Consider the following 25,740-nt stretch of genomic DNA (forward strand, 5'->3'; position numbering starts at 1 on the left):
AATCACCTTAGCCTTTGCATCACAGGGTTTGCCTACTTGGTCCACTTACTTAGTAGCATAGAAAAATGTACCTATAATTGTACCCTGGAAGTCAACTATCTATTGACAGAGTATGTCCTTCAGAGTATACTTTTTTATTCTTTTGTCTCATGATTTTAAAAGATTTTTTTCCTCACTCCTAGTATATTTAACTAGTGGGACCAGATATTGAATCTGAGGTCTAGCTTTCTGGGGAGGAATTCAAAAGCATCTTCCTTAAAATACATGCTGCTGCTGCTAAGTCGCTTCAGTCGTGTCCGACTCTGTGCGACCCCATAGAGGGCAGCCCATCAGGCTCCCCCGTCCCTGGGATTCTCCAGGCAAGAACACTGGAGTGGGTTGCCATTTCCTTCTCCAATGCAGGGAAATGAAAAGTGAAAGGAAGTCGCTCAGTCGTATACGACCCTCAGTGACCCCATGGACTGCAGCCTACCAGGCTCCTCTATCCATGGGATTTTCCAGGCAAGAGTACTGGAGTGGGGTGCCAATGCCTTCTCCATTAAAATGCATGCACACACACAATTAATGTTTGTTCCTTTAAAATAATTCATAATGAACCTACCAAGGAATACAAGCAAATGGAGCTAATGGAAATTTGTTCAGATTAGATTTTAACTTTCTGTATTCTCGTGTGTGAAATCTGACTGTTCTATATGCAAAGTTAAGACCTCCAAGACAAGAGGTTTATATCACATGTGATGTTAGCGTTGTCATCATTTTATAATTTCATTTGCGCAATCTTTTTTTTTTTCCCGACCAGGCTTTTTCTTGAGCATAGCTGTTCTCATTCTTCAACAGAGTCCCTACTACAGGAATGGACATGAATCTGTTTATCTGTTAATAATCCTGAGTCCTTATTGAGTGACTCACCCTTCACTCAGGGGTCTCTGGAGCCTCTGTCACAGCCAGTATGCTGGCTCTGTGAGTATCCTTTCTGGTATGTGTTTTACAATGACAGTCTCAAGTAAGAAATTATTATTTTTTTTCCCCTGAGGTTAATAAAAGGGCTTATGATAGAGTTTGTAGTTCAGCTGAAGTCCAGTAGTACAGTTATTTTTCTTTCTTATCACATGGTTTGCAGTGTTTTTCCTGGGATGTTGGCTTGATGCTAATTTTTAACATCTTTTTCTTTTCTGTTTTAAATTGTAAAATTAATATCTTTTCATTGTAACTAGTGAAATGATAAAAAAATTAATAAGGACAAGCTAACAATTTCCTTCCACTTCCCCTGAGGAGACCAGGGCAAATAAGTTTTTATGCATTTTTTATCCTTTTTCTAAGGTTATGGAAACACACACACACATTAGTATTGATTGTTTTTATAAAAGACATTATGGACATTAAGCTGCAATTTGTTTTTCTTTGTTTAACAATATGCTATGGACAGCCTTCCAGGTCAACAAATATATTTCTCCTTTTTAGCACAGCTAACTGTTTTAACCTGGGTTACCTCCCAAAAGTCTGGGACAAGAGCTTGCCTGCAGGCGGTTTATTCTGGAAAGTAATCCCAAGGATCAGGAGTGGAGGATTGGAAAGAATCAAACGGGGAAGGAGGACAAGTCAGCCAGTGGTTTGTTTTCAACCTGATCAGAACTGTGGGAAAGTGAGAATTCTAAGGAGCAGTGTAGAACACATCTCATAATTGTTTGCTGAAGGGACAAAGGAGAAACCACACGGATGCTGGTTCCAGCTCCCTAGTGGTCAGGATACGCCCTGTGCCCTTTTTGACTTCAAGTTTTCAGCTGTATTGGAATGGCTGCATTCCTACAAATGTCTCAAGTGTTGATGATAAAGAGTCTGGACACAAAGCGAGAAATATGTAATACAGCTGAAAGAAAGTGCTGTCAATTATACCTCTGAGCAGCTGGTTACTACAGCAACAGCTAGAGTAAAATGTGAACGGAGAGGATGTGAGATGATACCCAGGAGATACCTAAAACAAATGCATAATGTTCCATAATGTGTATGTGCCATATTTATGTAACAATACACAGTGGATAGGTATTTGTGTTGTTTCCAGTTTTATTTTTGCCTTCACAATGTGGCACTAAACACCCTTATTCATATATTTTTATTAGCTGGTGCTTTGAGGTCTATATAATTCCCCAAAGTGGAATTGCTGGTTCCAAGCACTTTTAATCTGTTAACTGATTCCTTCCATAGCATAGTTATTATTATTGTCCTCCTTTCTCACATGAGGACTCAGGCACACGTAGAAGTCTAGTAAATGAAAGCAGTTAGAATTTTTATTTGGTACTCAAAGATTTAAACTCCAAAAAATTCTTAGACCATATAAAAGAAAAAATTTTAATATTATTGAGTTAATGTGGTTTATTTCTTTAACCTGCAAATCATGCTTTCTTGCAGCCATTTAAACATCATATTTCCAGAGAAGGAAGGAAGGTGCGCGTTACTCCCCAAAAGAGCAGTTTCTGACCTAGAAGAACTCTTTAAGCAGAAACCTTAGAGGCAGTCTTCCCTGTCAGGTCACCATTGGGGTGGGGTCAGGGGAATGACCTTGAGCTGAGGGCTGCAAGGTCGACTGCTTGAGCTGTAGCTTTTGGCAGACCTACCTAGATAAGAGAATCTGTGTTCATGAACTCAACTTCTATACTAAAAGCATGGGAACCAGCTATCAGGCAGACCCAGGAATGGGTAAGTTATGGGGCACGTAATTGGGCCTAGATTACAGAAATCTTTTTACAAAAAAGTATCTCAGTTTGTTGAAGTAGCCCTTGATCAAAATATCTGCGGTTCTTGGAAGCTCAGTATGTTCATTCTGTGGCCCTGGTGCTAAGGAGATGCTCTTCTCTCCCAAGCACGGAGGACGAAGCGCTTATGTTCAGGTGGAATTAAGAACAAATAAGCCACAGTGTGAAGGTCCCTTATGGGGCAGAGATGGTGAATCTAAAGATCTTCCAGTCAATGCATTCCACTTGACTGCATGGATTCTTGAGTCAGTCATAATCCTAAGCCTCACAGATAGATGACACAAGACTCCTCGACTCAGTGAGCTGAGCCTCTAATAATTACAATCAATGCATAAAAAACCAACTGGAACATTATCTAGTATGTTGCATTAGTTTTCTATTGCTGCCAAAATAAATTACCACAAATTTAGTAGCAACACAGTTTGTTTTCTCATAATTTCTTTAGGTCAGAAGTCCAGGTGAGCTCAGCTGAGTTCTTTGTTCAAGATTTCACGAGGCTAAAATGAATGTTTGAGCTCAGCTGCATTCCTTACTAGCAGCTCTAGGGGAAAATCTGCTTCCAAGCTTATTCAGATTGTTGGCTGAATATACTCCCTGTGTCTGTAGGACTTTCTCTGGTTGTTGTTGTTGTTGTTTGCTGGCCTGTCATTCAAGGGCCATTCTTTGCTCCTCGAGTTGCCTACAATTCTTTCCCATGTAACTCCTTTCAGCAATGGTAGACCAAGTCCCTCTCAAGGTTTTAATCTCTGACTTCTTCTTTCTCACACATCTCTGAACTCTAGCTAGAGAAAGAGCTTTGCTTTAAGGGCTCCTATGATCAGATTGTGCCCACATGCATAATCCAAGATAACCTCTTTAAGGTCTGTAAGTTTATCTGCAGTCTCTTTTGCCATATAGTGTAATATATTCACAGGTCTCAGGAGTTAAAGAATGAGCATCCTTGGGGGTTCATTCTGCGTACTCTGTATATTATAATAAAAGTATGAACAAAATATTAATGGGAAGGCAGAGCAAGGAGATGGAAATTCTGTCTGGAATAAAGGTGGTAGAGAGAAAGGCTTCATTGCAGGGGTAACATTTGAATTATATTTCTAAGGAGGAATGTGATTTCATCAGACAGAATGGGTACGTAAAGTTTATTTCAGGCAAATATAAAATCAGGAAGACATAAAGACAGTTATGTTTGGGATTGGCAAATAATCTAGTATAGCTAAAGTATGTCTGAGTTTAAATCCTAGCTATGCTGTATGACCATCTGTGTAGTCTCAGAGAAATCCCCCTTAGTCCTCATTTCTTCTGTGAAATGGGGGTAGTTCGTGATAGTACTTATTTCACAGAACGTGAGGATTAAGTATGCTAAAATACCAAAGCACATAATGTCGTGTCTTCCACATTATACATGCACATCAGAGACAGCTATGAGTATTTACATTCTTGTTATTCCTAGAGCCAGAGCAGATTGGTAAAAAGTGAAGTGGCAGGAGTGAGTGAGGCTGAGAGTGTAGGCTGTGGTTGGAGTGTGCAGTCAGAATGGAACTGTATTGATCAGTATTATTTTTGAGTCATTATTTTCTTCCAGATATTCTGACATCACTCTTCTATGAGTTTTATCTTACTTTCAAAGGCCTCATCTTAATTTTTTTGAGTGGGTTATACTCCAAGTCCCCCAAATCTCTTACGACATTATGTCCTTTCTCTAGAAGACTTACCCTATTTTCTGTAGTTTTAGCGACTATTTCTGGCCCCACCTTCTCCCCTGAAGTGAGACCTGCACTTGGACATTTCAACCTAAACACCTTCCTCCTCATTCATTGTTCTCATGTCTTGATCACTTTCTGTCTTCTTGCCACACCATTACCACCATCTCCCTACCACATACTATTCGTATTCCACCAAGAACTATTCATATTCCACTGTTCTCTGTCTTAGTTCTTGATATCAGTATTCCCACCGATAAAAATAATTGCAACAGACAAGTCCTGGAGTGTGGTTTCATTCTTATGGACTCTCTATATTCCATTTCATTTACTTGGCATACCCATTCCAAGCTCAGATACCTTCCACTCTGTGCTGTTTCCATACCTTGCGCGTGATTCTGTGGTGGCACATACCGCATTGCATTGTGAATAACTATCAACATGTCTGACTCTCCTGGAAGTTCACTGTGGGTACCTTAGGAGTCCATGCCTTTTCATCTTCGTATTCATCATACTTAGTAGACTGTAAGGCTTCTAAGAGCAGAGACTAAAAAAAATAAAAGGATGTTGAATTGACTTTGAGCTTATCTTATAGGCAATAAGTCAGTTTTTAAGTCAGTGAATGACATTATCAGGTAAGTGTTTAAGCAAGGTAATTCTGGCAGGTGTATTAGATGGATTGGTGGGGAATGAGAGACGGGCAGCAGTGAATTTATTCAGGAGGTTTCTTTATAAACCACATGAGAGATTATAGCAGTGATGGTGAAATGAGAAAAAATGGACAAATTTGAGAGATTATTACAGGCAAGATTTCTATGACTTACTGACTGATTAGATAATATAGATGGGGGAGAGATGGGTACAGGACAATGTTGGAATTTGGGACTGGCCAAGGGAAACAAATGGTGGGTTAGGGAATTTAGAAGGAAGACTTTGTTCACAGAGAAAACAATACAAGGTTTGGTTTTGAGCATGTCAAGACAGGTTCTGACGGACCCACTGGAAGAAATGTCTAATAGGCAGTTAGAGATCAAGTACATATTTTGTATGTTTAAAAACATTTTCCCAAAAATCTATATCGATTTTAAGTGTTTAAACAAATTGATGAAGCATTTATCTCGTATTTTCTAAAATAGAAGCCGTTATCTGCTTACGCTGTCTAGCCATGGTGTGCTCAGCTCCACGTGGTGAATCAATAGGAACATGAAGGTGACAGGTGTTGGCGCCTCTCTGCCTCTCCTTCACTCTGGCACTCTCAGTGAGCAGGAACAGAAACACCATGATCACCATGGAAGCAGTGGATACACAGAGGTCAGGAATGGGATTTGCTCTAGGTCTTATGGAAAATAACAGTGGAACTTAACTACATTTCCTGACTCCTCAAATGTTTATCTCAAGAGAGCATTAGAGAAATGTAGTTTGAATTTCTCAGAAGATTGTGAAGAATTTCTCCTTTCTTTCCCATTTAAGATCCAGCAGTAATGGATTCTTGAAAGGCTGTCTTAATGATATGGTTTCTAGAGAGTATTAGGCTGTTTTGAAAACCTAAGACATTAGTCCTTTACTTTATCTGGATTCGTTTAGGGCCACCTGTCCTCTATGACCTGTAATCAATGGAAGAGGCTAAGTGGCACATGTTTCCCTGAACAGGAAGGAAAAGAGAGTCATGAGGGATGTAGCAAGCAGCAGAATCATTTCCCTGTGGAGTGCGATTGCATCATGCAGGTTTTGTGTCTGCTTAATGTCTCCAAATGTGGATTTAATTGTACTGTGATAGCATGTTCATACTGAGCAAGGAGAGAAAAACAAGTAACAGCTTTCTCACCAGTAAGGCATCTTATTTACCTATCGCTTCCTGGCTGCATGGAAACCACAGACAATAAATCTCTCTTGAACATTTGTGAGGTTTCTTCTTAAAATGCAGGAAATGTAACCCTCCTACAGACTGCAAGCAATTCTAAACTCTTTTCCTGTGAGATTTCTACTTAAACTCTTTGTGCCAAAATGCAATTTATTTTGAGTACTCTTGAGTTTCTTAGGAGTTTAATGAGTTTAATGAATGTTTGCAATGATTTTTCACGTCAATGCCATGAGCTTTACAGGCTAGTTTTTTACAGTGATCTCCCAGACCAGCTCCCTCTGTGGCTGGCAGGTAAACATTAGGCATTTTAAAAATTTGACCCTGAATGTCATAGGTACAATAGGTCAGTTAAGTTCAGTCATTCAGTAGTGTCCAACTCTTTGCGACCCCATGGATTGCAGCACGACAGGTTTCCTGTCCATCACCAACTTCCAGAGTTACTCAAACTCATGTCTATTGAGTCAGTGATGCCACCCAACCATCTCATCCTCAGTCATCCCCTTCTCCTCCCACCTTAAATCTCTCCCAGCATCAGGGTCTTTTCAAATGAGTCAGTTCTTTGCATCAGGTGGCCAAAATATCGGAGTTTCAGCTTCAGCATCAGTCCTTCCAATGAATATTCAGGACTGATTTCCTTTAAGATTGACTGGTTGGATCTCCTTGCAGTCCAAGGGACTCTCAAGAGTCTTCTCCAACACCACAGTTCAAAAGCATCAATTCCTTGGCACTCAGCTTTATTTATAGTCCAACTCTCACTACTGGAAAAACCATAGTTTTGACTAGATGGACTTCTGTTGGCAGAATAATGTCTCTGCTTTTTAATATGCTGTCTAGGTTGGTCATAGCTTTTCTTTCAAGGAGTAAGCGTCTTTTAATTTCATGGCAGCAGTCACCATCTGCAGTGATTTTGGAGCCCCAATAATAAAGTCTGCCACTGTTTCCACAGTTTCCCCATCTATTTGCCATCAAGTGATAGGACCAGATGCCATGATCTTAGTTTTCTGAATGTTGAGTTTTAAACCAACTTTTTCACTCTCCACTTTTACTTTCATTAAGAGGCTCTTTAGTTCTTCTTTGATTTCTGCCATAATGGTGGTGTCATCTGCATATCTGAGTTTATTGATATTTTTCCCAGCAATCTTGATTCCAGCTTGTGCTTCATCCAGCCTGGCATTTTGCATGATGGACTCTGCGTGTAAGTTAAATAAGCAGGGTAACAAAATATAGCCTTGACAATAGTAAAAGAACCTAATTTACTATGCTATATGGCTGTAGTCCATGGGGTCGCTAAGAATTGGACACGACTGAGCGACTTCACTTTCACTTTTCACTTTCATGCATTGGAGAAGGAAACGGCAACCCACTCCAGTGTTCTTGCCTGGAGAATCCCAGGAATGGGGCAGCCTGGTGGGCTGCCGTCTATGGGATCACACAGAGTCAGACACAACTGAAGTGACTTAGCAGCAGCAGCATGGTGAATATCAAAAATAGTAATAATGAATTCATCGAAGTGTAGGCACTTGCTTGTCCCTTCTCATTTGTATCTCTCAGAGAGGAGGAAAACAAATAGCCATCAAGGGCCACTGTGGACACAGTAAGGTAAGCGTACAAAGATGGGTCTGTATACATGCAGCTGACGGGTGGGTGCAGTAAAGGTGACGTGGCACCCAGATCATGGCAGACTAAGGCTTTTATGGGAGCAGTCAGGAGATTATTAATGTCAGAGTCCTGGAGGTTGATTTTCTTCATTTGTTATCCGACTAATGGCTCTGAGGTTTCCCAGGTGGCTCAGTGGTAAAGTATCGGCCTGTCCATTCAGGAGACACAGGGATGTGGGCTTAATCCTTGGGTCAGGCAGATCCCCTGGAGAGGGAAATGGCAACCCACTTCAGTATTCTTGCTGAGAAAATCCCAGAGATGGAGGAGCCTCGAGGGCTATATATAGTCCATGGGGTCGCAAAGAGTCAGACACAACTGAAGTAACTTAGCATGCACGCACATTTTGAAAGGATTACCACAATGAAGCTATATATCCATCACCTTACGTAGTTATCATTTTTTGTTTGTTTGTTTTGTGGTAAAAACATTTAAGGTCTACCCTCTTTGCAAGTTTCAGTATATAATACAGTGTTAACTATAATCACTGAATTAGATCTCCAAAATTTTCTGTCCTGCATAACTGAAACCCTTGACCAATATCTCTCCATTTCCCCTATTCCCCAACCCATCCAGCATTCTATTTGCTGCTTCTATAGTTTGGCTTTTTTAGTTTCCACATATAAGTGAGGTCATGCAGTATTTGTCTTTCCGTACCTGACTGGTTTCATTTAGCAAAATGTTCTGCAAGTTCATCCATGTCATCCCAAATGGCAATATTTCTTTCTATTTAAAGGCTGAATAATATTCTATATACACACTTTATCCATTCACCCACGTGTAGACACTTAGGTTGATTCCATATCTTGGCTGTTGTGAATACTGCTTCAAAAAAAACATGGGGGTGCAGGTATCTGTTTGAGATACTGATTTCATTTATTTTGGATATATATTCAGAAGTGTGACTGCTGAGTAGCTCTATTTTCAACTTTTTGTGGAACTTCTATACTGTTTTCCACAATGGTTGTATCAATTTACACTCCCAGAACACTGCACAAGAGTTTCTGATCAGGATACACTTTGATTCAGTAGGAAATCTTGATTTTAGTGAATTAACCATATATGAAAGACAGTGAAGATCAGACTCCCAGGCTTAGTTTGGCTCTAAGCTTGAAGAAAGAATGGCAAGAGGCAGACCAGGTAGTCCTTGAGGCTCGAGGACTGTCTGATGGTTTCATAGGTTATGAGAGAATGTAGAGATTTGAAAAAAAATCCATGATTCAAAATGAGGAGTATACCTCGGCCTGAGCTGTCACTGGACTCCAAAGACCAGCACCCATTCAGCGGAGGAGGGAGATGTCCTCACGCGTGACAGAGTAAGCTACCGGGAACAGCAACATCCATAAAAACCCTCACTACATACTGCAAAATGGAAACAGAGCTTGTTTCAGAAAAAGATAATGATGTACCTGATTTAGATATTCTTGTTAAAAACAAAGGCAATTAGCAAATTTGTCATGTGGTATTAGAGAAAAATTTCCCTGTTCAGCTCTAGTATTCTTCAAGACAATTTGGTTTCCACCTGACTACCCAAAGAGAATTGTTCAGCTGCTACAGTAACTGTGTCCCTGGATATATGGCAATTGACAAAAACACTCTTTGTATGCTGATTTTTATGCTTAGAAATGTAGGCTGGGCTGGTGGGTAGGTAAAATTACAAGCTGGATGATGAAATTGCTGTAGGGCAATATTATAGCACTCCTTTCTCTGTTTCATGCCTGACATCCCAGCCATCAGCAAATCCTATCAATTCCATCGCTCCTACCCTGGTCTGAGCAGTCACCATTTCTCACTGGGATTTTGCAGTGGTTTCTGAACTGTTGTATTTCCTCTCTTGTCTTTTTTCCTTCTACTCTGTAAACACCTGCAACAGTGATCTTTAAAAAATATAATTCAGATCACTATTCCTTTGATTCAAATTCTCCAAGGGGACATTATTCAGCTCTTGCTTCAGTAAGGACCCTTAAAAACCACCCTGACTCAGAAGTTTTCAATAGTAAGCATTTGTTTTTCCTGTTTTCAGGTCAGCTGGGGCGGCTCTGCTTTAGGCTCCAGGATGGGTTCTGGTTGCTCCCTGAACATTACTCTGGGCCTTGGCTGAAGGCACATTGGCTTCCTGGAGGATGGGTTCTGGTTGCTCCCTGAGCATTACTCTGGGCCTTGGCTGAAGGCACATTGGCTTCCTGGAGGATGGGTTCTGGTTGCTCCCTGAGCATTACTCTGGGCCTTGGCTGAAGGCACATTGGCTTCCTGGAGGATGGGTTCTGGTTGCTCCCTGAGCATTACTCTGGGCCTTGGCTGAAGGCACATTGGCTTCCTGGAGGATGGGTTCTGGTTGCTCCCTGAACATTACTCTGGGCCTTGGCTGAAGGCACATTGGCTTCCTGGAGGATGGGTTCTGGTTGCTCCCTGAGCATTACTCTGGGCCTTGGCTGAAGGCACATTGGCTTCCTGGAGGATGGGTTCTGGTTGCTCCCTGAGCATTACTCTGGGCCTTGGCTGAAGGCACATTGGCTTCCTGGAGGATGGGTTCTGGTTGCTCCCTGAGCATTACTCTGGGCCTTGGCTGAAGGCACATTGGCTTCCTGGAGGATGGGTTCTGGTTGCTCCCTGAACATTACTCTGGGCCTTGGCTGAAGGCACATTGGCTTCCTGGAGGATGGGTTCTGGTTGCTCCCTGAGCATTACTCTGGGCCTTGGCTGAAGGCACATTGGCTTCCTGGAGGATGGGTTCTGGTTGCTCCCTGAACATTACTCTGGGCCTTGGCTGAAGGCACATTGGCTTCCTGGAGGATGGGTTCTGGTTGCTCCCTGAGCATTACTCTGGGCCTTGGCTGAAGGCACATTGGCTTCCTGGAGGATGGGTTCTGGTTGCTCCCTGAGCATTACTCTGGGCCTTGGCTGAAGGCACATTGGCTTCCTGGAGGATGGGTTCTGGTTGCTCCCTGAACATTACTCTGGGCCTTGGCTGAAGGCACATTGGCTTCCTGGAGGATGGGTTCTGGTTGCTCCCTGAACATTACTCTGGGCCTTGGCTGAAGGCACATTGGCTTCCTGGAGGATGGGTTCTGGTTGCCCCCTGAGCATTACTCTGGGCCTTGGCTGAAGGCACATTGGCTTCCTGGAGCCCACTCTTCCAGTAGTAATCTGAAGGGGTCCCAGAAACCAAGATACCTCATGTGAAAACCGGAGAAGGCAATGGCACCCCACTCCAGTACTCTTGCCTGGAAAATCCCATGGATGGAGGAGCCTGGTGCACTGCAGTCCATGGGGTCACACAGAGTCGGACACGACTGAGCGGCTTCACTTTCACTTTTCACTTTCATGCATTGGAGAAGGAAATGGCAACCCACTCCAGTGTTCTTGCCTGGGGAATCCCAGGGACGGGGGAGCCTGGTGGGCGGCTGTCTATGGGGTCGCACAGAGTCGGACACGACTGAAGCGACTTAGCAGCAGCAGCAGCAGCATGTGAAAACATTTAAGGCCACTGTTTGCGTCTCATTCGCTAACATCCATTGACCGCCGGTGTGAGGAAATAGTCTCTACACGTGGGGAAGGATGCTGTAAAGAAATGTTGCCAAGGGCGTGAGTGTATAATCCTGTTACCCACAGCTGAAAAACTGGGACCAGTAAGCAAATCTCTCCAGGAGGGCTTTGTATGGCACTCAGAAAAGTCCCCAAACTACAGCCCTTACCACAGTTTATAAGGACCTATATGATCTGGCTTTGGCTACTCTTCTGAAATAATTTCCTACCACTTATCTCCTTTCTCTTTCTGTTGTAGGTGCTCTGGTCCTTTTTAAAAAATTCTTTGAACCCTTAGAGCATGTTTTTGTCCTGAAATTTAGCATTTATTATTCCTTCTGCCTGAAATTCTCCCCACACCCCAGCACAGCTTCCCCTCATCTGGCCTCTGGTCAAGTGTCTTTTCCTAAGAAAAGCCTTCCCTGGCCACACTGTTTAACATAGTAGCACTTGCCAAGCTCTTTTTGTTCTTAGCGGCTTTAGTTTTTTTTTTTTTTCCTCACAGTACTTAGCATAACCTGTCATATATTCTAAATTATTTACTGGATTTTTCTCTATTTTTTCCATGAGCTCTGTGAAGACAGGGATGTCAATATTCCCAGCACAGAGTGGACAATGGGAAAATTCAAAATGTAATTGTGAATAAATGAATAAACTGAATTGCAGGATCTTCCCTGTTACATTCATTTTCTGTTGCAGCACACAACCTTTGAAGTCTTGGGAATATAGCAGCATCTGGCCATGCAGAAAGGACATAAAGCACTCATAGGCAAAGGGAAAACTTTTTTTCCTCTCTATAGATTTTTACATATAAACTTTCTGCACAAATGGAAAATACTGATCTGAGTCTTTTTTTTTTTTCCTTATATTTTTCTATTCCAAGGAGTTTTTGTCAGGTTTTTGAAATTAAAGAAAGCCTAAGGATTTTGTATGAGCTTCTACCAACTGTTGCTTGAGTCAAGGCACTTTGGATTGCTTGTGTGTTTCTGTCAGGGATTGGCCAACTTTTAATATTGGGTGCCAAGTTTCCAATGCCTGCTTTTTCTTGGTTTAGTTTTACTTTTTTTTTTTAAGATGTGGAAGTTCCCTGTCATGAATACAATATGTGTATATTTAAGTGTGGTCTTTGGAGGTGGCGCAGTGGTAAAGAATCCCCCTCCCAATGTAGGAGACGCAGCAGACACAGGTTCAGTCCCTGGGTTGGGAAGATCCCCTGGAGTAGGAAACGGCAACCCACTCCAGTATTCTTGCCAAGAAAATTCCATGGGCAGAGAAGCCTGGTGGGCTACAGTCCATGTGGTTGCAAAGAGTCAGACATGTCAGAGCACGCACACACACACACAATACCATTGTGAAAATACAATTGATATTATTCCACGGGTCTGGGGGTTTACTGGGAGTAAGTAACCTCTAGTCCTTGAGAGGGTATTAGTCTCTTTCAAAAATATAATCTCTTTAAAAAGAGGTACATAGGTAATCAAACTTTTGCACAGCAAAAGAAATCATCAACAAAATGAAAAAGCAACCTACAAAATGGGGGGATGACATCTGCATGTGACTGACAAGGGCAACAACAAAAACCAACCCAATCAAAAAAAATGGGCAGATCTTAATAGACATTTCTCCAAAGAAGATGTACAAATGGCCAATAAGCACATGAACAGATGCTCAAAATCACTAATTATTACAGAAATCCAAATCAAAACTACAATGACGTATCACTGCACACCAGTCAGAGTGGCCATGATCAAAAAGTCAAAAGTAACAAATGCTGGAGAGGGTGTGGAAGAAAGGGAAATCTCCTACATTGTTGGTGGGAATTGGTGTAGCCACTATGGAGAACAGTAGAGAGTTTCCTTAAAAAAAAAAACTAACACTAGAACTACCATATGATCCAGCAATCCCACTCCTGGGAGTATATCCAGAGGAAACTCTAGTTCACAAACATACAAGCACCCCAGTGTTAATAGCAGCACTATTTACAATAGCCAGAACATGGAAGCAACCTCAATGTCCATCGACAGATTGATGAGTAAAGAAAATGTGTTTGCTGTTGTTTAGTCACTAAGTCGTGTCTGACTCTTTTGGGACCCCATGGGCCCATTTACCCATATATAATGGAATAAAGCTGCTTTGGTAAAGAATCCACTTGCCAATGGAGGAGTTCAATCCCTGGTTTGGGAAGATACCCAGAATAAGGAAATGGCAATCTACTCCAGTATTCTTGCCTGGGAATTTTGCCTGGGCAGAGGAGCTTGGCAGGCAACAGTCCATGGGGCTGCAAGAGTCAGACACAACTTAGTGACCAAACAGCAACAATAAATAATGGAATACTAAATACCATATGATATCACTTATATGTGGAATCTAAAATATGATACAAGTTAACTTTACCAAATAGAAAGACTCACAGACATAGAAAACAAACTTATGCTTACCAAAGGAGAAAGGGACTGGGAGGAGATAAATTAGGAGTTTGGGATTAGCAGATACAAACTTCTACATATAAAATAAACAACAAGATCCTACTGTATGGCACAGGGAATATCCTGCAATAAACCATAATGGAAAAGAAAATGAAAAAGAATATATAAATATGTATAATATGAATCAATTTGCTGTACACCAAACACTAACACACATTGTAAATAACTGTACTTCAGTTAAAAAAAAAAGAGGTACATAGGGAGGACTCCTGATGGCCCAGAGTTCCATTTCCACTGCTGCTGCTGCTGCTGCTGCTAAGTCGCTTCAGTCATATCCAACTCTCTGCGACCCCATAGACAGCAGCCAACCAGGCTCCCCCGTCCCTGGGATTCTCCAGGCAAGAACACTGGAGTGGGTTTCCATTTCCTTCTCCAATGCATGAAAGTGAAAAGTGAAAGTGAAGATGCTCAGTCATGTCTGACTCTTAGCGACCCCATGGACTGCAGCCAGCCAGGCTCCTCTGTCCATGGCATTTTCCAGGCAAGAATACTGGAGTGGGCTGCCATTGCCTTCTCCACTAGGGATGTCCAATAATGACATGCACACCTTAGGCAGATGGTATTTCCCATATGTAAGCCAAGCCTACAGTATCTGGTACCTATTCTGTGGGCCAGCCCTACCGAAATATCAGCTGCAAGGAAATGGTATGTGTGGGAGAAGCATTGGAGTCATTTCTAAAAAAAGAGCTCCTTATCAGGGTATAATTTGAGATGAAGTTAGGAAGAAGAACTGTGATTCGGAGTGCAAGGAATGAAGCCAAAAGTCTGGAAGTGGGATGGCAGCCAATCACTGTGTCAAGAGTAACAACAAGGGAACCAGGGAACAAGTGAAGGTTAACCGTAGGATAACAAGAAAAAGATCAAGCGATGGCGGGGCAGTGCGGAAAGGAATGCAGGCTGCAGGCCATGGCATTCCTTTTAGGCACAGCTTGTAACTGAGCTGGACCGGGGATGTGAGATATGTTGCTCTGTATTTTTGTAGGGACTATGGTTCAATTTGTTGTTTTGTTTTTTTTTAGTCACCATTATTATTTAGGTAGAAAGGTCACTTGAGGGTACTTCACGAGTCAGATAGCATGTGTATTAATAGTTTTTGGTATTTGAAGGAGTCTGAGTTGCAAAAAACAAAATTCAACAGTGTATTTAAAAGTTCTACCTCAAGTCATGCGGTCCAAGAACACTTCGTCCTAATAAAAAGCAGGATTGATGCTCATTATCCCAATTAAAGGTGAAAGATAAAGGATGTGAAAATAGATAATTGGGACGGTTTCTAAGCCCAAATTTCTTCTTTCAGAACTCTACCAATATATTTAGATCCTAATCGAAGTGACATTTAATGAAATAAATGTCCATCTATTCCATTTATAAATGGACATTTATAAATTATTAAAGTACATACATGGTTTAAGTAAAACATTTTTGTATATAACCAATAAATATTTCAACATCTTTAAATTTTAATTTATCATTATTGTATCTTTCTTTGTAGTTCTAGTTTAGTATGCTGAGATAAAGGACAAAATTTTGAAAAAAGTAAGATATAATTATATTTGCAACATTAAAGATAATGGTAAGCAAGTAGGCCTATTGTATAGTTGTTTTAGGCTTCAGGTAGTTTTAAATCAACACGTTTTAAATTTGTATTTCACTAATTCAGACCGGGTAATCCAATTTTTATTTTTTTCTCTTAGTGGAAATCATGTAGCCCAGGGGAAATATCTTCTGAGACACTGATAAGGCACATTTTCTAGAATTGTCTTGGGTTCATAGAGCTACTGTTTCTATTCTATTCATAGAGCTACTGTTTCTATTTTCCTGTATTTTCTCTCTTTCTAAATTAGTTTAGGCAGAGAATGCTTTCGTATCAGTTGTTTTGAATAATATAAGTACTTCCTTGTTTATTCATGTTAAATCTTTATCGGGGTGTCTGGTACAAAATAAGTATTCTCTAACATTAATGGTCATACTGTTTCCAGACTTACACATTTCCCTGTCATTTTTCCATGGTCCTTCATTCAATAAATATCAATTGAGTGTGAGACAGGCTCATTAAAAATTGCTTTATAATGAACTTCCCCCGAGGGTTGTATTATTTCAGAGTCAAAGTCAAGATTATGATCAAGTTATATGGTCCATTTATATCTCCCAGTATTTCTATCAGAGTTGTATGTTTCCAGTTTTAGTCTTCAATGGTTCTGTAAGAAAAGCTCTACTAATTTCCCTAATCCTGCTACTGATTTCCCCGAAATAAAGAATTATGATTCATTATTCATTAATATGCATGTATATGAATTTTTCATTATATAACATTCATTTGTTTCAGTATCATTTTATTAGTTATCTATTGTTGTATAACAAATTATCCCCAACATCTAGCAGCCTAAAACAAGTATTTATTATCTTGCCAAGTTTCTGAAAGTTAAGAATGCAGAAGCAACTTCAGTTCAGTCGCTCAGTCGTGTCTGAATTTTTTTGACCTCATGGACTGCAGCACGCCAGGCTTCCCTGTCCTTCATCATCTCCTGGAGCTTGCTCAAACTCACGTCCATCAAGTTGATGATGCCATCCAACCATCTTATCCTCTGTCATCTCCTTCTCTTCTCACCTTCAATCTTTCCCAGCATCAGGGACTTTTTCAATGAGCCAGCTCTTCGCATCAGGTGGCCAAAGTATTGGAGCTTCAGCTTCAGCCTCAGTCCTTCCAATGAATATTCAGGATTGATTTCCTTTAGAATTGACTGGTTGGATCTCCTTGCAGTCCAAGGGACTCTCAAGAGTCTTCTGCAGCACCACATTTTGAAAGCATCAATTCTTCCGCACTCAGCCTTCTTTAAGGTCCAACTCTCACACCCAAACATGACTACTGGAAAAACTATAGCTTTGACTATACAGATCTTTGTTGGCAAAGTAATGTCTCTGCTTCTGAAAATGCTGTCTAGGTTTGCCATAGCGGGTCTTCCAAGGAGCCAGCTTCTTTTAATTTCATGACTGCTGTCACTGAAGCAACTTAGCTAGGTGATTTTGGCTCTGGGTTTCCCACGAAGTTACAGACAAAATGTCAACCAGACTGCATTCATCTGAAGGTTTGATTAGGCTGGAGGATCTGCTTCTAAGATGGTGCTGTCTCATGATTTTTGGCAGGAGGTCTCAATTCCTTTGGCAGAAGACCTCTCCACAGGGCTGCTTGACAGAGCATCTGTCTTCTCCCAGAATTAGCAATCCAAGAACTAGGGAGCAAGGGACAAGCAGCAATGTTTTCATGACTTAGTCACTTCCACCCTATTCTATTCTGAGTGACTCATTAAGTCCAGATCAATAGTCTCCACTCTGAAAGGAGGAGTGTTGTCTAAGAATTTGTGAACATATTTTAAAACTATCACACATCATAGAATCTTCAAAGCTATGAGTCATTCTCCTACCTTTATAAATGAGGAAACTGAGTCCCAGAGATGTGATGATGTACAAAATCTTTTACCCTCACACTTCTGCTCTGCATGCATGCATGCTAAGTTACTTCAGTGGTGTCTGACTCTTTGTGACTCTATGGACTGTAGCCTGCCAGGCTCATTTTTCCATGGCATTCTCCAGGCAAGAATACTGGAATGGGTTGCCATGTCCTCCTCTGGGGAATCTTTCCAACCCAGGGATCCAATCCGAGTCTCTCATGCCTTATCCATTGGCAGGCAGGTTCTTTACCACTAGCACCATCTGGGAAGCCCACACTTCTGCCCTATATAGAATTGAACTCTTTTCTTTTTCACTCAGGGTCATTGAACTTTCTGGCTTCTGGTGTTCCTTCTGATGTTCCTTCTGTCCATTTCACTGCTTTCCAGCTTATATATAATTAACTAAATAATAATACATATTTATCTAAAATATGTTATTCATAAGCAAAGAACATTTATTAATCATATTTTATATGAGTAACATGCTAATGCCTAGTAGTAACTAATATTTGTACTAAGCTGGTAAATACTTGCTCACCTCCCAAATGGCATGTGTTTTAGGTGGGTGTGCTATTATTTGAGGTCTTAGATTAAAACTAGCCAAAGGATATCTCTTAATTCCATTTTACAGTCCTTAAGGATGTGTACATTTGATCATGAAGATGTTGAGGCAGATAGCAGCAATAGATGAGAAAAATGTTCTTTGCCTGCCATTATTTTGCCAAAGGAGTCATGTGGTAGGAGATGAAAAGGCAGACTTGTGAAAGTGAATGAAAATATTTAATGGGCCCATAAATGGCTATAGAATTTAAATTGGTAACATTAAATAGAATCTGATTATCTAAAAGATGAGATCAGCCACTTCTCAGAGGGTTTGCTAGCAGCTACTGTACACACCACCATAACAGTAACTTGGTAACAGCACAAATTTTGCTCAACAAATGAATGTGAATGAAGACATTGTGTGAAGGGAAGACATTGTGTTTTCTTTCCTGGTTCCTATTCCCTCTACCAGAGTGGAGCAAACTCGCAGAAACATGATAACAGTGTTGAATTAAGTCTACACGCAAGAGCTAAATCTTCTTATCTGCTGCTAGCTGGTTCCATCCATCTTACGGCTTTCAGGGAGCCCAGTCTAACTCCAAACCAGGTCTCTGAGACTATTAGGGAAAGTAATCTCCAGAGGGAGCCTGGGATTAGAAGCAACTGGGCCTGGACTCCCACTGTAGCTCCGTCACTTTGTTCTCTCTAGTGAGATAGCTTCTAATTGCTATGAGCTGTCACTAATGTATTCATTTAGTCATTATTTGTTAAGCACTGTAAACATGATAGACATTGTATGAAGGACCTTAAAACATAAAAACTATCAGTAAGACACATTCTATGGTACTAGAGACATGCTATCTGCTTGCGTGGTGTTTTCCAAAAGCCAAGATAATTTATGCATCTGACATACATTCATTGACATGCATCGTAGATACGATCCCCATTTTATAGAGGAGGAAAGCAAGACTTAGAACTTTTGAAGGATTTGTCCTAAAGGATTTCAAGCGAGGAAGTATGATATTTGAGCTCAAATTTAGGCATAGCACCTAGCATATAGCTGTCTTTGAAAACATCCATTGGTTTGAAAATAAGAATATGATTACGAAAATTTAAGGATGTTTAGTGCTAGATGAATGTTGCAAACAAATGTTTTTCTGGATTGCAAGTATGGAACATGAGATCAGTTACATATTAGGATAATCTATTCAGGCCTCAGCAGGGAAATATGGGGGAAAAGTTTCTGCAGACCTACAGTGTCCCTTAAGAATCTTTTTTGTTGTTGATGTCTTAAACACTTAAAGAATATGCATTTGGTATAGTTAAAAATGTATTTAGTCCCTTTATCACTCATCCTTAATTGTTATTTTCTTTTCCTTTTATTCATGATCTTGTTTTGCCTACTTTCCTTTTTTTTTGTCTTAGTTCCAAAACAGAAGAGAAAATTAACATATAAAAGGGTGTAACATCACTTAAAAGTGGACATTTTTCCAAATATGTGCAGTTTTAAAAATATCTTTAACATTAATTTCTCATTTTGATGTTAATTTCTCATTAAATGCTTTCTTCTCTGCAATCACCCCTCTGTGTTTTTTCAGTCTTTTTTGAAAGCTTTATTGAAGCTTCTAATGTCTATGTCAAAGATCTTTCTTGGTAAATGTCACACTGCACTTGAAAATATGTGGATTATTCACAAATATCTCTTGATATTGATTTCTAACATAATTCCACAGTGATAGGAGAACAGACTCTGTATGATTTCAATACCTAAAGACTATGAAATTTTTGCACCTTGTTTTATGTCCCTGGATATGTTCCAGGGTCTCCTGGTTTATAGTCTACGGGAACTTGAATAGAATTTGTATCCTACTGTTGTGTGAAAAATGTATAAATCTTAATTATGTTGAATTGGTTCATAATGCTTTTCAGGTCTGCTATATCCTTCAACTTTTCTGTCTATTCATTCTATTAATTTTTGAGAGTCCGATATTGAAACTCCAACTAAAAAATCTTAATTTATCTACTTAAAAATAATTATAATGTATAGTGGAACTATCTGTAACTTTGTTTTGTATTTTCCAAGTCTCCTATAAATGTGTTATCATACTTTAATAATTTAAAACAAACGAAAAAAAGAAAATAGAGTGTAAGATGGAAAATTTCTTCAGATGCATCTTACCTTTTATGAAAAAGAAATAACAGATGCAAAATGGAGTCACTTGTGCTAAGCCTCACATCAGCACACCAAGATTAACTATCTAACCTAATTCTAGGCTCTCCCAGAAATGTGATCTTTAACCAGTCAATTTGGATTTACTTGATCATCACTAATGAAGTAATTTACCTGATAGGCCTCAGCCTTCCCCCAGTGGAGGGCAGCCTCCCCTGAAACAACCCATTCTTTGCCAGAGGCTTCCTTTTTCCACCCTCTTCTGCCTATAAATCCTTCCATTTTGTACAGATCCTCAGAGCTCCTTTCCATTGATATTTTCTATATGCGATGCTGTCTGACTCATGAATCCTTGAATAAAACCAATTAGATCTTTAAATGCACTCAGTTGAATTTCTCTTTTTAACACCTGGTGGCTATCCATGTTTTATGTATGTGAGAGTATCAGGTATGTGGGAGAACATGTTCTTAGGTATTTTTGATTAAATGAGCTATTCATATAATGCACATATAAGAAAGTAATAGTGTTAAATACAACATATATATTTGTATTACATAAAATTTAAAAATCCAGTATCTCTAGTTCAGTTTAAGACTTTTTTTTTTAAATGTTATTTTCCCTGGAGAGGTAGAAATGGCATCTTGAGGTCCAAGTGGAAATTACTTCACAGAAGCTATGTAACTTAATTGGATTTATTTTTAATAATGTGTGACATGAGAAGGTTAATTTGAAATTTTAAGAAGCAGTGAATTGCTTGAAAATTTCACTAAAAATTAGCTTTACTTTACAAATTATTTTGCTGTACTGCCTTTCTTGCCTGAGGGTCATTTGGTACTGAAGTCCAAGCTAGTAGGTATAAAATAATTAGAAGAAATAATATCACATAAAAAAGACAAAATTTCACATTCAAGTGCCTGTTATAAATTAAGTCACCATTTAACATATTTTTTCCATTACCTCCTGTTTTCCCTAAGTTTCAGAGCATATTTAAAATTAAATGACCAGAACCTTACATAGTTCAGTTAGTAATCTGATAAAAGAAAGGAGAATTAGACTTAACATACTAAGAACAGTTTTCATTCGCTTTTTTCATTCTACTGAATTCCGTTTTGATTTAGCTTTTTGAATTATTCCTTAATGTGGTTTTGAAATATTTCCTTCAGTACATTTACCTGTATGTTTTGGAGCTGATAAAATAAACTGAGAAATGTTTAACACTCCTGGTCAAAATTTAAATATGTTGTAGTAGTGTTTCAATAAAATAAAATAAAATAACTATTTTCATGTCAAACATTTCACTATTTATTGACCCAGTAATGTCATCTTATAATTAAAAATATCAAGTACATAACTTTAATATCACTTATTAATTCATTCACCTGTCAAATACTCATCAAATCTTTTTGTTCTTTACAAAAGTACATGATCAATTTTATACTGCATGTCAGTGTAAAGCTCTACTAATACCTATAGTAAGTATTAGCAGATAGGACTGTTAGTACTTTTGTATTGCAAGAATTTCCTCTTGAATATTAACAAATTCAAGCAAGTTTCGTCAATAAAATATAACCCTTCACAACTACCTATAGTAATGAAGAATGTGAGCTTTTGAATCCTATAAAGTATAAAGGGAAAACAGTCACTGGCTACAGAGAGACTCAGATCTAAACTGGAAAAGCCAAGATGTAGGATTGCTCAGAGCAATAACACATTCTTATTAGGTAGATATGGTGAGCCTATAGAATGCAGGTGCAGACTTTAACTCTACTGCCAGTGTAACAGTGGGCAGATCAGTTCACTCTCTCAGCTTGCTTCCTTTTGCCGGGAACTCAAACCATCCTAGAGCACTCTTTCAGGGACTAAACAGTGTAATATATGGAGACAGTCTCACTAAAAAGTAGTCTTTGCTTATTCCTTCATTTTTCACTCAGTAAATATTTATTGCATACCTTTATATTAGGCACTAGACTCCCATATGCTCATGGATGAAGCAGATGGGGCCTCTTCTTTTAGGAACTTTACCATAATGGAGGAGAATGCTGTGTGACTAGTTGCTCAGCATTATGAATGGTTATTAAAGTATTCCTAGAAAAATAATAAGCAAAATGTTTAGGGTAGTCACATGAGACAAAGGCATTTCTAGATTTCAGCAGATTTCCATGCTAATTCAAACATTACTGTTTTCATCTAAGGTTTATTATTGGATTTATATTATTATATTCATATTCTTTGGAAATATGAAGTGAAGATAAAGCTCTGGGTTATTGATAATTATTTTCCAAATATAGAAGCAGCATGACACACCAGCAGATACCAGATCAAAATTTAGGAAAAACGAATTTTGATCAACTTTTCTAAGACTATTGCAACCATAAACAATTTACTTAATCTCCTTGTCACTTGGGTTAGGCTGTTATTAAATGAATGGCTTGACCAAGCTGATTTAAAGAAACTCATATCAATAAATATTTATTCTGTGTACAAGGTATTTCACTATATTCTGCAGGTTATAGAAAGAAGGAAAAAGCAAGAGGGTTTTCAAAATGAGGCAGAAGTAGAAGATATGATGAGAAATGCTTAATTGCTAAATTAATGGTACATATAATATGTTCCATAGGAACTAAGATGGGAAAAATATTAGATCATAAAGAGCAAAGAAAGATTTGTAATAAAATGGGGGAGGGCACTAATTCTTGAAAATTAGGCCTTTGAATAGATGAAGAACATTCAAGTGGAGAGAATTTCTAAAGATACAAGGAAGAAAGAAAGTGAAGTCACTCAGTCGTATCCAACTCTTTGGGACCCCATGGATTGTAGCCAACCAGGTTTCTCTGTCTATGTGATTCTCCAGGCAAGAATACTGGAGTGGGTTGCCATTTCCTTCTCCAGGGGATCTTTCCGACCCAGGGATTGAGCCCAGGTCTCCCGAATTGTAGGCAGACGCGTTTACCATCTGAAGCACAGGGAAGTCGCAGGGAAGACAACAAGAGGATCTGTAATTCCCTTGTGTCCGACTCTTTGTGACCCCACGGACTGCAGCCTGCCAGGCTCCTCTGTCCATGGAATTCTCCAGGCAAGAATACTGGAGTGGGTTGCCATTTCCTACTCCAGGGGATCTTCCCGACTCAGTGACCAAACCTTCGTCTTTTGTGCCTCCTGTATTGGCAGGCAAATTCTTTACCACTGCACCACCTGGGAAGCATAATTCCCTTTAGGAACTAGAAAAAAAATTTCCAGTTTCTAGACTAAATGGTAGACAGGGCATGTTTTCTCAAACAATAACTAATCTCTAACAAGTTTTTTTTAATATGCCTTTGGAATTTCTCACATGCTGCTAACAAAAGGACCTAAGTGTACAAACACATACATGCTACATCATTTCCTAGTCAAATATTTAGTAGTGAGTTATGCCGTAGCTTAGCATTTTTTATTTGTTGGCTGGTTATTGCTGACCTACTAAAGTCCATTCCTTATTTACAAACGAAATTATAATCTCCTCAAATGTTCTCTATCAGTAGTTCGGACTATGAATGTTGAAACTGGACTGCCTATGTTTAAATTCTCCTCTTACCACCTACAATATATGTGACTTTGGACAAGTTACTTATCTCTCTGCTCCTTAGTTTTCACTTTAATAAAATGGGGATAATAATAGTATGTATTACACAGGGTTGTTGGAAAAGTTAGTTAACATATATAAAGTAGCTAAAAGGGAGTCTGGTGTGCAGTAAGCCTTATATGCATGTGAGCTGTGTATATACATACATATATAAATATATAAGCATGTACAAGTCAAAACCACATTGAAGTATCACCTTACATCTGTCAGAAGGGCTATCATCAAAAAGGCAACAAATAATAAATAAATAGAGAGGGTATGGGAGAAGGCAGTGGCACCCCACTCCAGTACTCTTGCCTGGAAAATCCCATGGACAGAGGAGCCTGGTGTGCTGCAGTCCATGGGGTCGCTAGGAGTCGGACATGACTGAGCGACTTCACTTTCCCTTTTCACTTTCATGCATTGGAGAAGGAAATGGCAACCCACTCCAGTGTTCTTGCCTGGAGAATCCCAGGGACAGGGGAGCCTGGTGGGCTGCCGTCTATGGGGTCACACAGAGTCAGACACGACTCAAGCGGCTTAGCAGCAGCAGCAGCAGCAGCAGAGAGGGTATGGAGAAAACGGAACGCTCCTACTCTGTGGGTGGAAATGTAAATTGTTGTAGCCACTATGTAAAACAGTACGAGGTTTTTCAGAAAAAGAAAAATAAAGCTGTCATGTGGTCTGACAATTACACTCTGGGGCATATATGTGGAAAAGACAAAAATTCTAATTTGAAAATATACATGCACTCCAATGTTGATTGCAGCACTATTTATAATTGTCAAGATGTGGAAACAACCCAAGTGTCCGTCAACATATGATTAGCTTAAAAAGATGAAGTTATTGATAGTTCTCCTGGCAATCATGATTCCAGCTTGTGCTTCATCCAGCCCAGCGTTTCTCATGATGTACTCTGCATATAAGTTAAATAAGCAGGGTGACAATATACAGCCTTGACATACTCCTTTTCCTATTTGGAACCAGTCTATAGTTCCATGTCCAGTTCTAACTGTTGCTTCCTGACCTGCATATAGGTTACTCAAGAGGCAGGTCAGGTGGTCTGGTATTCCCATCTCTTTCAGAATTTTTCACAGTTTATTGTGATCCACACAGTCAAAGGCTTTGGCATAGTCAATAAAGCAGAAATAGATGTTTTTCTGGAACTCTCTTGCTTTTTCGATGATCCAATGGATGTTGGGAATTTGATCTCTGGTTCCTCTGCCTTTTCTAAAGGTATCCAGCGTGAACATCTGCAAGTTCTCGTTTCGCATACTATTGAAGTCTAGCTTGGACAAATTTGAGCATTGCTTTACTAGTATGTGAGATGAGTGCAATTGTGCAGTGGTTTGAACATTTTTTGGCATTGCCTTTCTTTGGGATTGGAATGAAAACTGACCTTTTCCAGTCCTGTGGTTGCTGCTGAGTTTTCCAAACTTGCTGGCATATTGAATGCAGTACTTTCACAGCATCATCTTTTGGATTTGAAACAGCTCAACTGGAATTCCATCACCTCCACTAGCTTTGTTTGTTTGTGGTGATGCCCACTTGAGTTTGCATTCCAGAATGTCTGGCTCTAGGTGAGCAATCACACCATAGTGGTTATCTGGGACACGAAGATCTTTTTTGTATCGTTCTTCTGTGTGTTCTTGCCACCTCTTCTTAATATCTTCTACTTCTGTTAGGTCCATACTGTTTCTGTCCTTTATTGTGCCCATCTTTGCATGAAATGTTCCCTTGGTATCTCTAATTTTCTTGAAGAGATCTCTAGTCTTTCCCATTCTATTGTTTTCCTCTATTTCTTTGCATTGATCACTTGGGCTTTCTTACCTCTCTTTGTAATTTTTTGGAACTCTGCATTCAGACGGATATATCTTTCCTTTCCTCCTTTGCTTTTTGCTTCTCTTCTCAGCTATTTGTAAGGCCTCTTCAGACAACCATTTTGCCTTTTTGCATTTCTTTTTCTTGGGGATGGTTTTGGTTGCCGCTTCCTGTACAATATTATGA

At 39.7% G+C, this 25,740-nt stretch overlaps 2 long non-coding RNA genes across 3 annotated transcripts in view; one reads left to right on the top strand and one right to left on the bottom strand.

Moving 5' to 3' along the window:
• LOC147371170 (uncharacterized) overlaps positions 1 to 4,994 on the bottom strand; it is a 97,321-nt gene extending 92,327 nt beyond the window's left edge. Inside the window, exon 1 of the long non-coding RNA XR_015165961.1 lies at positions 4,833 to 4,994. This is a non-coding gene — a long non-coding RNA (uncharacterized LOC147371170). The remainder of the gene's footprint in view (positions 1 to 4,832) is intronic.
• The window catches only part of LOC147371172 (uncharacterized), a 64,536-nt gene that overhangs the window by 25,256 nt on the left and 13,540 nt on the right, over positions 1 to 25,740 (top strand). Inside the window, exon 3 of one of the 2 annotated variants that reach the window (XR_015165957.1) lies at positions 800 to 960. The exons of the other annotated variant lie outside the window; for it this stretch is intronic. This is a non-coding gene — a long non-coding RNA (uncharacterized LOC147371172). Of the gene's footprint in view, positions 1 to 799; positions 961 to 25,740 lie in introns of those variants that run through there. 2 annotated transcript variants of the gene reach the window in all.

This window comes from Bos grunniens, chromosome 6 (assembly GCF_055505025.1).
Source record: "Bos grunniens cultivar Pamir isolate PY7600 chromosome 6, Bosgru_T2T1.0, whole genome shotgun sequence".
In the NCBI taxonomy this organism is placed as follows: domain Eukaryota; kingdom Metazoa; phylum Chordata; class Mammalia; order Artiodactyla; family Bovidae; genus Bos; species Bos grunniens.